The sequence below is a fragment of the Phyllostomus discolor genome, chromosome 6 (genome assembly GCF_004126475.2).
Source record: "Phyllostomus discolor isolate MPI-MPIP mPhyDis1 chromosome 6, mPhyDis1.pri.v3, whole genome shotgun sequence".
NCBI classification, from domain to species: domain Eukaryota; kingdom Metazoa; phylum Chordata; class Mammalia; order Chiroptera; family Phyllostomidae; genus Phyllostomus; species Phyllostomus discolor.
The window spans coordinates 154,356,294-154,368,788 of record NC_040908.2 but is presented as its reverse complement, the minus strand read 5'-3'; the positions used below and the strand labels follow the sequence as shown (position 1 = coordinate 154,368,788).

Below are 12,495 nucleotides of genomic sequence, written 5' to 3'. Positions count from 1 at the left end.
CTAGTGTGAGGGGCAGGGAGCACAATCCTGCACTTCGCTTCTTGCACTGAGGTAAAGACTGCACTCAGTGTCTCCACGGGTTTTTCCGGCTCCGAGAAAGCACGTGGCGGCCTCAGCTGGCGGCGGGAGGGCGGGCATACCCCTGAGTGAAGAGTTTCCCCGCCTCCACCAGGGCAGAAAAGACAGGAGTCCACCCATGTCGATCCATTCATACAAAATATCCAGAAAAGGCAAAATCTATAGAGACAGAGAGTAGATTGGTGGTTGCCTAAGGCTGGGGGTGGGAACAGGAACGGATGACAAATAGGTACCAGATTTCTTTCGGGGGCCATGGAAATATTCTAAAAGTGGGTTGCAGGGACGGCTGCACGACTGTAAATTTACTATAAATCACTGAGGCATACCCTTAAAACAAGCAAATTTTACAGTACGTAAATTCTACCTCCTTAAAGCAGTTAAAAAAAACATCACCACCAGGAAAGCACAATCGCCAACAAAGGGGTCCAGAGGGGCCAAGCCTGTGGTTGAGGGTGACGGCCACACCCCGTGGCGGCAGTGGCTGGCCGCCCTGTGGTCACCCCCGTCTCCGCGACGCCTTCTCCACCTGGGGTCTCGCACAGGCACTTTCTTGTTATTGCTTGCCGCTTAAGATGTGAGGAAAGGGAACAAACCCCCAGCTGACTTCTTTAAACACCCGAGGCAGAGCCTGGGCAGTGCGAGGAGGCGGGGCTCTGCAGCAGCGGGAAGAACCCGGGACGGCGCAGAACCACGAAGAGGCCCTCAGGAAGCCGGGTCTCCCAGAAGCCTCCAGACAGCAGGGCTGGGGGGCGGCTCAGGGCATCTTGTGGTATGAGGGCCCGGGGCTGAGGACAAAAGGCATGGACCTGGTCTGGCTTTGTCTCCACGGCACCGTGGGTGGGTCTGCTTGAGGCGTGAGACACGGAAACCGGTCTCATACTGAGGGGCTACTGTGCGCCGGGAAGGGATGGGCAGGGATCCTGGAGCTGTGACTGGCGTGGGACCTGGAGGTCAGCAGAGAAGACCGGCCTGGGCCCCAGAGTGATGCGCTAGGGAGGTTTAAACTGCTCACGGTTCTAAAGATGTCTGATTTAAACCTCTCCACAGTGAAAGGTAGGTACTTATCAAACCCGTTTTAGACCAAAAGGAGACCAGAGCTCTGGAAGGTAAGTCACTTGCCTGAGGCCACACAGTAGGTGGCAGGGACAGGAAATGCACCCAGAGCCTGTATAAAGCAGGAGAAAAACTTTCAGAGCAATCTGAACATTGCTCTCAGTTGGTAGTGAGCTTCTTGTCACGAGAGGTATGTAAGCAAAGACTCAATGATGACTTCTCAAGGAGTGAGACCCCTCCCAGTCCAGTTAGTCTATGAGGCCACAAATCCTTGCTGATGACTGTCCGTGGGAGTTAAGTCTACACTCAGAGTAAAGCAGAAAGGCCTGAGCCCTCCTGAGGGAGGGGACTCAGTGGGCAGGGTCTAGCTGGCACCTCCTCAGCCAGAACCACAGCTGCTCTGAGTGCTCACCGCAAATCAACACCGACTGCTGCTTGGGGTTAACGTGATACTGGAATGCACGTGGGCTAGGCTAGGGCTGGCATCGCAGGGCTCCAAGCAACTCCATTTTAGCCCACACTAGCCCCAGGAGCGGGTGCAGAAGAAACAGGAGCTGCCAACCCAAAGCAGCGGCCCAGCCAGTCAAATGGGGACCAGCCTGGCCCTCTAGCCAGAGGCCTGTTTCATACCTGCCCCACCCTCCACCCTGAGGGGGTACCTACCCTCCCTTCTCCCCGATGCTGGCCTCCCCGAGGGCTCAGCATCCTGGCTGTGGTTTGCAAGCTCCCTCCTCTCAGCCCTGGACTTACCACAGGCTGAGCTCACAGGAGGCCCCTTCCCAAACGAGAACCCCAGGCCCGAGAGGCCACAGCTGTATTTCATGTGCCTGCCTGGCCCTGGGAAGACAGTGAGGAAAGCTGGGCCTCTGACGAGGGGGCTGGACTGGTCTGGGCTAGGGGCTTCCCCAGCTACCTCCTCTCCACGGGTCTCCCCTCCTGACTCGCACCATCATCCACCTGGGTCCCTCCCACTCCCTCCCAAATTGCACCTAACCGCACCCTCAGAGGGGTCCAGATTCGCTCTCGCCTTTCTTGGGGCCTCCACTCCAGGTCAAGCACCCAGCTGTGCAGACGGCATCCAGGTCTCCTCCACCCCGGAGACAGTACACAGAGATTCGGGGTGGAAGGCGTGCATGCAGATGGCAGTTGCAGTGCAGGACAGTCACAGAACGCTTCCGAGGCACCGAGACAGAGAGGGACAGAGATGGCCCCCTGGGCTCCAGCACTCAGTTGGCTCGGCTCCCCTGAGGGAATGCTCGTTCCAGGACCTGAGGTATCCCAGTCCCCCCCTGCCTTCTTCTCCCCATCCATTGCAGGTTCAGCCCTGCCCTCCAGAAGATAGCTGTCACCTGCCGCAATCCAGGAACCTCAGACTCTATCCTCCCCACCATCTGCCCAGGGCACGGATCTTCCCAACTCATCCGTCTACACAGACCCTTTCAAGGCTCCCCAGCACTTCTGGGGAGCAACCTGAACTCAGAGCACAGGAGGCTATTGCCTATCCCTTCCCTTCCTCACGCCCTCTTCTCCCAGCCTCTTCTCCCGCCCCCCAGCAGTACCCGCGTAGCTCCTGGGACGCCTCTGCTCTATCGTGCCCCAGGGACTTGCACATGCTGATCCCACTACTAGGAATTCACTCCCCTCCCCCTAGTCCCTCTATGTCATTCATAGTCCCCAGCACCTCCCCCTCCCCCAGCAGGGCCCCGGCACCCCTCCCATGTGCCACAGCATCACAGTCCAGTAGACCTCCTGCCACCTGCCTGTCGCCCTCAGGGATGCTGAACTTGAGCTGGCATCAGAGCGCCCTGGGGAGCTTGGCAAAGCCCACACTGTTGGACCTCTTCACAATCCTAGGGGCAAGTCCCCCAGCACCTCCGCCCCTATGTGACTGGGATGGAATGTCCTTGAAACGGGCAGAGAGGGCTCAGCCACAGAGCAAGTCAGGCCTCGAGGAACATAGGCGGATGGCACATCCTGCATCTTCGTGTTGGTAAAACTCAAACCCGCCCCAAGCCCATTAGCACTGGGCCCGGGCCATGCGCTGGGTAGGCCCCAGCCTCTTCCTGACAGGGGAGGGGTGTGGCGGCACAGGGCACAGGTGTGGGAGTGAGTGATGGCTCTGCCGGAGACATGGCAGCTTGTGCCGGACTGAGCCCTGGAGCTCTGACAGAAGAAGGGCCCAGGCATGCGGCCAGGCACAGTGCCTACCAGCCTGTCCCTCCAGGCCTGGCTCTGAGGTGGCACACCTCACACCACTCCCCAGGACTCGGGGACACAGGCTACCCCTGGAGCCAACGGGACCGCCGAGGCACCAGCCTTGGGACTTGGGGCCTGCATGGCTACCTGGTCACTGTTCCCTCCTAAATGCGTACCTGTCCCCTTCCCTTAGGAAGAAAAAAAAAAGGAAAGAAGTTCCCAACCTGGGAATGTGGCTGGGGAAAGGGAAGGAGAGAGCTGGCCGTGGGGGTGGGGGTAGGGGGCAGGATGGCTGCATTTGCTTTTTAATTTAAGTCCTTCTGGGTCATTTGAATTTTTAAGGAGCACGTTTTACTTCTGTAATAACAACTTTAAAAAATGATTTTTGTCTTAAAAATGCAAAGCAGTCTGCAAAAAATATGTCTGGAAGAGAGAAGTTTATTCAACAAATAGCTTAAGGGGGTCATTAAATACACCATCATCATCCTTTCCTGAGTATCTACCACGTGCTGCTTATTTTAACGCCCATTATTTAATCTAACACTCATCAGAGCCCTTATGAGTTGGCTGCTATTAGTGCTATCATTTTCTAGATGAGTAAATAGAATTTAAGAGAGATGAAATCATGTGGCCAAGGTCAACCGGACGTGGAGCTGGGGCGGCAGAATCTCACCCTTAGGCCAGGGCCCACGCCGCACTGCCTCCTGCAACGGAAGTGAGAAATGCACAAGCTCGAAGCCATTTGCTCGGCGTCCGCCCCATGACTTGAAAGCTACTGATGCTGCACAGGAGCCAGAATCAAACTGTCACTGGAAAACAAACCCAGAGCCCAGTGTCTCCGAGCGCCTTGGAAGCTTGGACCCAAGGCTGGGAAAGCGTGTGTTACAGTGAATCCACTGTAATCCGGCCATCTGTCCATCCATTCACCAACCACTGATGGAAGCCCCCCACCCGCTGAGTGCCCAGCTCTGTGCTGGATGCTGGCGAATACAGAGGGTGAAATGTTCACAGCCACCAGGAAAGTACCAGGTGAGCCCAAGGCAGACTGGACCCCTCAGCACCTTCTAATCTGCAGGGTTTGCATCCTCCAGAAATATGCAAAACTCCTTGCAATTCGGGACCCAAACAGGCATTAAAGGAGGCAAGAATGAAACACAGCCCTCTAATCCATGCCCGATGGCAAGCCATCTTTCCTCTCCAGAATGGCTTAGTTTGCATAATGCCGAACCAGGAAATCCCACCCGTCTCTTCAGTCTGTCCAGGTACAAGGCCAGACCAGTTCATCATGGTGGATTCTCTGGCATTTCACAGGAGTCTTAGCCCCAAGGTGGGAAGAGAGGTGTTATACCAAGCTCCAGGAGCCACTAGAGGCAGGGGAGGGACTTCTCCCCAGGGCTCCGGCCTGCAGACCCGAGCACGCCAGTGCTTGGCTTGAGGAGCTGTGGCCAGTGGTGGCGGCCGGCCAGCCGGAGGGCGGAAGGTGCCTCAAAGTGCAGCCCGAGCTGCTGAGAGCAGGCGGCTTGGGGGCCCTCCAGCCCAGACAGGCTCCCACGTGCCTCCAGGAGGACCAGGCACAAAGTGAGCGCTGAATTCACACCTGATGCGTGAGGAATCAATGTGACGTTGAGGCAGGCAGCTCTGCCCACATTTGGAGATGGGCGGGGCATGACTCTCTAGCCCAGGGGTGTCAAACTCATTCTGGGGCGGGTGGGGGGGCGGGGGCATCAGCCTTGTAGATGCCTTTAAAAGGCGGAATGTGATTTCAACTCCTCAACAGTTAAGGAGTAGTTACATTTATACAGCCCTAAAGTTATTTTGGTCCTTTGAAGGCAACCCCGAGGCTGATGGGGCCCCTGGTGAAAATGAGTTTGACGCCCCTGCTCTAGCCCCACCACCACACTTTCTGGGACATGGACGTGCACTGCCCTGCAGGTACCGGTACCTATGACTCGATGAGGACGCCTCCCACAGAGTTACAGAGTTGAAAATGTACATATGACGCCGTTAGCATGAGCGCCGTCACTAGGTACCCACCTTCTGGCGGACACGCTATTTGGCGTATTTCATTTAATCTCACTATTCACACCCGGCCTGAGAGGCGTGCAGTATTGCCACCCCCAATTTATAGAGGAGAACACGGGGGCCCAGAGAGCCCAGGTCGTGCTCCTTGCAGAGCTGGGATCCGAGCCCAGGGCTGACTTGGAATAAAAGGTTTAGAGCTGGAGGGGGTCTCGCCCCTTCTTTTACAAGTGACAAACTACTGGGCAGGGAGGCTGAGGACGCCGGCAGCAGGGTGGGGGCAAGAGTCTGAGCCTCCGACTCCCAGCGCAGGGGGGCCTCAAGGCACGCCGCTTGTGAAGCTGTGAGTGCGTGCGGTTTCTAAGTTCTGTAAAGAAACTCCGATACGGGAGGACTGACTGCTCCCTGTCGCTGGGCAGCACCATTTCTTAAGGGTCCCTCCAAGATTCCCTTTCCTGGGAATAAAGGGGGAAAAGGAAAATGGAAGAGCTACTCAACTCCAAACCCAGGCTGTACTTTAAGGCAACTGCGAAGATGGCCACCGGCCTGCACAGCCAAGCCTGGAGGCCTGCAGGGAAGAAGCTGACTGGGTTTATTTCACTTCCTGCCGGGCAGGCTTCCAAGCCCCGTGGTCCCAGCTCCAGGCCTTTGCTCTGTTTCTTCCCCCATGTCACCCTTCCCTGCACCCTCACCTGTCCCACGTCCCACCCAGTTGCAAAGCCCAGCTCCAGGACTCTACATTCCCTGGTCTCCTACCACCATCACCACCGTCACCACCAGAAACGGCTTCTCGATCTGGTCCCGGAATCCCCAAGCCTTCCTTTACATGTCTGCTCTGGGCCCTCTCATTCCCTGCCTCAGATGACAGGGATGTACTCTCATGTCTGTGCCCCCAAAACAAGTCAGGAGCCCTCTTAGGGGTCTCCCAGCGCTGATGTCCGAGGGGCTGTTGAGTGAATGGAGAATGGGAGCAGAGGTTGGGAGCAGAGGTTGCCCGAGTCTTAGCCACATGCCCTGACCAATTTGCATCCAGATCTGCAACCCTGGCCTTCCCTCCGCCCCAGGACCCATCACAAGCTGCATCTTAAACTTTAAGTCCTAGACAGTGAGGACCGAGTCATTCTAGTGGTCTAGAAGGGACCACCATGGTCTAGTGGTGATCTCTGCAACACCAGTCATAGTGGGGGCTTTAAAAGCACCCACCAAGCCTGGCTGTGGTTCCGCACCGAAGACCCTGGACTGGGGGGACAAGACATGCAGAGGAAGGGTCTGCCCTCTGGGGTCTTCCAGAGAAGGCAGGGACCCCTGAGGGTGGGGACCTTTCAGCTTTGCTCCCTCTCAGTCCCCAGCGAGTGAAACACTGCCTGGCACGTAATAACAACTGAACAGCCACTGGCTGAAGAAACAAATGAATGAACGCCCGTTGCCCCTGGAGCACTGAGCATACCATATAAGGCAGGGTGATGCTGAACACTGAGTTGTCTGCCTGGTGAGTCAGAGCTGCAGAATCCACAGGCAAGGGAGGCCGAGAGAAAGAGAGAGAGAGAGAGACCGATGAAGAGCCAGGAGGTTTGTGGTTGACCAAAATCAAGCAAAGGATGTATCTAAAAAAGCGCTCGGCCACAGTTGCCTGGGAGGCAGAAGCATACACTGTGGTTTTCCGTCTTTTTTTCTGCAGAGATCTTTTTTCAAATGAAATCACACCCCACACCCTAAATGCATAACAGCACTGCCACGGTGGACGCCAGCCAGGGCTGCCAGGCTGGCCCGCCTGCCCATGCCCTGCAGCCCCGCGCAGACCCCTACGGCCCCTTGGAGAAAGGACTGCTGCTCGGTCAGTGACTGCCTCTTCCCTCTCCTCCTCCCTCTCAGAGGCCTCAGGAAGGTGGTGGCTGAGGGGAGGGCTGTGGTTGCTCCTCCAAGAAGGGGACTGTCATAGGCTGGGTCTTCTAGAAGGCTGTTGAGGGCAAATAAATGCTCAAGGAGCTCAAGAAACTTTCCCTAGCCACGAGGGAGAGAGGGTGGGGTGGGAATGGGGATGAAGAGAAGGAAAAGGTCCTTTAAGCATGTAGAGGGGAGCCCAGGGCAGCCAGATACGATGTGGTTGAGATATTGGGGTGGCTGCTGGAGAGCAAGACTTCAGGGGACAATCCTTTGGAAAAGGGAAGTGCCACCTGCAGATCCATCGTGTGTGTGTGTGTGTGTGTGTGTGTACATCAGGCTTTCAGATACCAGGTCCACAGAAACCGAGGTGTACCAGTCAGAGGCCACCCTTCATGCCGTAAGCCATGGGAAAAACCTGTTTGGGACCAGTCAGCCCTCCTGCTAGCTCCCCGTTCCCCACCTCCTGCTCCGGGACTGAGAGGGAGCCTCTGTTGTTCTGTCTGCCTGGCATTGCTTCCTCCTTCTTCCGAAAATAACCCCTGGTCTTTCCCTTTGGGCTACCAGCCCTCTGGTACCTTCAGGCCAACCCCCCTGACCCACAACACACCCCCCCTCACCACCCATCTCCCAACAATGACCTAGTCAGACCAACCAGCATGTGACCAATCAGCATATTCTCTCCTGGTTTCAGTGATTGCTCATAGGTGGTCATGTGACCCAGGACCAGTCAATAAGCTTCAACTCTGGGACTTTCATTATAACTCCTGAGGAGGAGAAGCTCTGCCTCCACTCAGTTTTGAAGTCAGCAGGATGTCGGTCTGGAGCTGTGGGTCACTGCCCCATGGCCACATAGGGAGTGCCGGCCAGGGACTAAAGCCCACCAGAAGGGAAACAGAGGGCACGCATAGGAGCATCATTTGAGCCTTGGATTCAGCCCTGCCTTGGATACCAATAAACAGACTTCAAACTGCCAATATGTAGAAAGCTAACAAACTGCCTGTCTTGCTTAATCAAATCTCAGTTGAGTATTGACTCCCAGCTCATTCAGCACCTGATCTCAGCTCTGCCTTGACTGCCTCTTATCACCGGGTCCCCCCTGCCACCAGCCTTCACGTCTGGACTGTCCTTGGTTCTTGCTGACCTGGGCAGCAGCTCAGTCTGCCCCTCAGACCCAAGCACTGGGCACAGGCCAGCAGCCTGCTGGGCACTCCTGTGCCCCAACCTTCCCAGCTGTCTGCTAACCCTAACCCCTCCCAACTTCGCTCAGATCCACTCACTCTGCCCCCCAACCCCCACTGTCCTGCCTCATTGACCTTCGGTCCTGCTGGGAAAGACAGGCACTAAACAATGAACAAGGCCGTGGAATCCAGCCACTGCTCAGCCTGGGGAGAGAGAGTCACCCCAGGGCGCTGGTCTGAGGCCTCAGAAAGACCTGCCGTGGGCAGAGGCTGCAGTGCAGCAGGAGGGTATTGAGCTCAGGGGTCGAGCAGGCCCAGAGAAGTCCCTGGATGTCTCACCTGCTCTACCACCTTAGGCAAGGTGCCCTCTCTGAGTTTCATAATCTTCAGCTGCAGAAGGAGGATCCTGCCGCCACACACCGAGCAGAAGCACAAAAAGCCACGACACTGACAGCGCCGATCACTGACGAGGGTGGGGAGCCATAGGAGTCCTTACTCATCGCTGGTAGGAATGCAAGATGGTGCCACCACTTTGGAGAACAGCTTGGCAGCTGCTTAAGAAGCTAAATATACTCTCGCCATACAACTTATCAATCATGCTCCTAGCTATTTACCCAACTGCTCAAAAACTTATGGCCACACCAAACTTGTACATGAATGTTTATAGAAGCTTGATTCGTAGTCACCCAAAATGGGAACCAAGATGTCCTTCAGTGAGTGAATGAAAAAACAAACCACGGTACACCCAGCGGAGTATTATTCAGCAATGAAACGGAAGGAGCTGCCACACCATGACAAGACATGGAGGAGCTTTCCATGCGCGCTGTTAAGTGAAAGAGGCCAACATGCGAAGGCCACATGTCGTATGATTTCAATTATATGACATTCCGGGAAAGGCAAAACTATGGAAGCAGTGAAAGGGTCAGTGGTGGGCAGGGAGTGGAAAAGGGAAGGGAGGATGGAGAGAAAAAGGGGGGTAAACGATCTGATCTGGCAAGGTGGAGGGTCCTCCCAACCCATTTTCCTCTTCTTCCACTGAAATACAATTGTGGCAGATGGCCACCCAGAATAAAGACTGATTTCCACCCTCCCCGGCAACCAGGCGCGCCCTCTATCTGCACTCCAGCCAAGGGGACGTGGCGGAAGTGGTGTGCGATTCTCTCAGAGCACGGGGTGCCTCTCCCTTTCCGACTTCCCCTCCTGGCCGAGTGGCAAGGAGAGACTGCCATGGGCCATCGTGGGTCATCTAGACAAGAGAGGGTGGCATCCCAGGACATAAGGAAACTTGGCCTCTTCATGCAGAAGAATCCCCTTAGCTCAGAATTTTACTTAGAAAAAGCAACCTTTTGTTTGAGGAACCATTATTTTGGATTTTTGTCACACACACCTGAACCCATAGTCCAACTAACGCAGGGACCCCTAAGCTCTGTTCTGAGGATTTTGCATAATATAGGTGAGTAATGCATCTTCCCACACCCATGTTCATTCAACAAATAATGGCTAGTTTGCTCTGCTGGGATCTGGTGATTCAGCTCAGACAGACAAACCCCCGCCCTCTCGAAGTCCACGTTCTAGTGCAAATGTGGGCTCCGGTCCATCAATGCGAGAATAAACTAATTCTGAATTGTCATGGGTGCAGGCGTACTCTTAGTAACAGCTAACCTTGATTGGGTTCTGAGCTTACTATGTGTCCATCCTGTTCGAAGCCTTTTGCATGTAGTACCTCATTTTATCTTTGCCCCAAACCCAAAAGGTGGGTGCTGTTGCTTCCTTGGCTGACCGATGAGGAAGTAGAGACACAGAAAGGGCTCCAGGCCATGCTCCTAGTAATCGGTGATTCCAGGATTCGAACCCCAGTCTGTTGGACTTCAGAGCCTTAGCCACTGGGCCCTCCTGCTAACGAAGGGACCGAAACAGGGCCCTGAGATACAGAATGACAGGGTACCCCACCGACGGCTACTATTAGCCACCACAACAACAAAAGCAGCAGAACCCCCATGCTGAACAAGCCTGAACAACCTTACCTGGGTGCCTGGTGTCTGGAAAAGGACTGTGCCCACGTTTCGAGAAGCCAAATTCCAAGGGTTCAAGTAGCTCTGACGACAATGTAGAAGCTCTTACCGCTGCAAGCTCAGGGCTGCCCAGGAGATGCCCACCTGTCAGAGATCAACAGAGCCAGCCGTGACTGCCTGGTTGGCGGAGATCTCGCTGCTCATGCTACCCGAGGTCTCTTGTTTCTGCTTGAAATGCTCTCCGGGCCAGGAGGAGGCAGTGGGATGAGGCAAAGATGCAGAAGCCTGGGATTATGTATCAGCACTGGGAAGCCAGACAATTCTAAGATGCAAAGGTATGCATATGCCTGTGTGTAGGTCCCAAAAAAACACGGAAGCATCACGCCCACTGTGTCTAGCACAGTGCACTTTGCGGAGTGGAGACGCTCGGCGAGTGTTCACGGGTTTGCTCTGAAACACAACAACTTCACGTGTCTGAGCGAGTGGGTGGGAACTCCGGGAGGGTTCAAGTACACTGGAGGAAAGCTCCTTTCTCATGTACCAAAGCATCTCGGAATGTTCCATCCAGCCAGACCAATGGCTTCACTTTACCAATGAGGAGAATGACACCCAGAGAGGGGCAGACACTTGTCCGAAGCCACACAGCAATTTGGTGGCCAAGTGAGGACTAAACCCGGGGTCTCTCCTGCTTCATGGCTGGGTGCTCTATGGTTGCTCCCTTTTTTTGTAGCTGTCAGCCTTGCAGCCCCGGGGGGCAGCCAAGGACACACAGCCAGGCTCCGCGTCATGCCTGTCAGGTGACGCTGGGCGGGCCCGAGCGAGAATGGTGTCCTGACTGTGTTCACGCCGGCAAGGTGTGGGAGGGAATGCCCACAGGGGCCAGAACACAGGCTCCAGAGGCAGGCGGACAGGCAGTTGCTGGGGAAGCCCCTTTCCAGAAGTGAGGGCCTAGGTAACAACTCAGGTGTCCTCCCAGGGCGTCAGCCTCCTGGTCTGTGAAACAGGGACAACGATGGCATCTCTCTTTAAGAACTGCAGGGAGTTAAAATGACTTTCTAAGTCTGAAGCCACACAGAGCATGTGGCACATGGCAAGCACTCACTAAATGTCAGGGAGGAAACTTGGGAGAGGACATGCAGGTGAGGGCCTGAGGTGGGGTGGGGCACTGGTCTGGGGGTCGCTTTTTGTCCTTGGCACATCGTTAGACAAAAATCTCTCCATTCCACCATTATTTGTTCCCTCCGATCCTAGCTGTACCCCGCTTCTCTGCCTCTCACAGACCAGTGAGGGCCCCCACCCAGCACAGCTGCTTCTCCCTCTGGGCTGCAAACTCCCCACCTGCCCACGGGAGCCCACACCCCAGCCCACATCTCACCAGCCGGCAAAAGGCAAATGTCATTAGCACTCTGCAAGCTGGCGAGCGCTAATGTCATGCCAGACAGCAGCCAGCACAGCCAGCGCTTGAGAACTGGCGGGGGGGGGGGGGGGGGGGGGGCTGGGAGGGTTGGACGGGACGAATTCCTAGTAGGGGTGGCAAGTCTCCACGTTTTCCAAAAGGGTACGATAAAGAAATAAATAAATGGCTGCAGGAAAGAGGTGACCACAAACACTGTTTCAGCAGCACGCTAACAGTGGCCGCCTGTGGTCCTGCTCCAGCCCCATCTGGATGACGTGTGGGTCCGCCTCTCTGGGCCCCCCATCTTCCATCTTTCATCCACACCCCGGACCATGCTCCCTCAAACCCACTAAGAGAAGCAGACCACCCACCCTATGAACAGACCCACAGCCGGGGGTGGGGGACCTGCATTCCTAGGAGGTGACAGCATTACACCCCGAAGGGCCCACAGACAGAAGTCCTGGGTTCCAGTCCCACCCAAGCCAAACTAACTTATTGTGAGCACTTGGGCACATCCTCTTCTTCGTGGGGCCTTGGTTCTCCCTCTGTGAAAGGGGCGTTGGACCCACCGCCCAGCTCTCAGGGTCGGGACTGAAACCCAGGGCTCTGGTAGCTTGCAGGCAGAGATGCGCACGTGAGGCTCCCCCTCCTCTGATTTCCTTATGGCAACAGCACTGGG

At 55.6% G+C, this 12,495-nt stretch overlaps 1 protein-coding gene across 3 annotated transcripts in view; it reads right to left on the bottom strand.

The window, feature by feature from the left end:
- TSPAN18 (tetraspanin 18) overlaps positions 1-12,495 on the bottom strand; it is a 161,813-nt gene that overhangs the window by 42,355 nt on the left and 106,963 nt on the right. For 2 of the 3 annotated variants that reach the window (XM_036029275.1, XM_036029276.1), the window contains one exon: positions 10,433-10,564. The exons of the other annotated variant lie outside the window; for it this stretch is intronic. The gene's annotated coding sequence lies outside the window, so the exon portion shown is untranslated. The remainder of the gene's footprint in view (positions 1-10,432; positions 10,565-12,495) is intronic. 3 annotated transcript variants of the gene reach the window in all.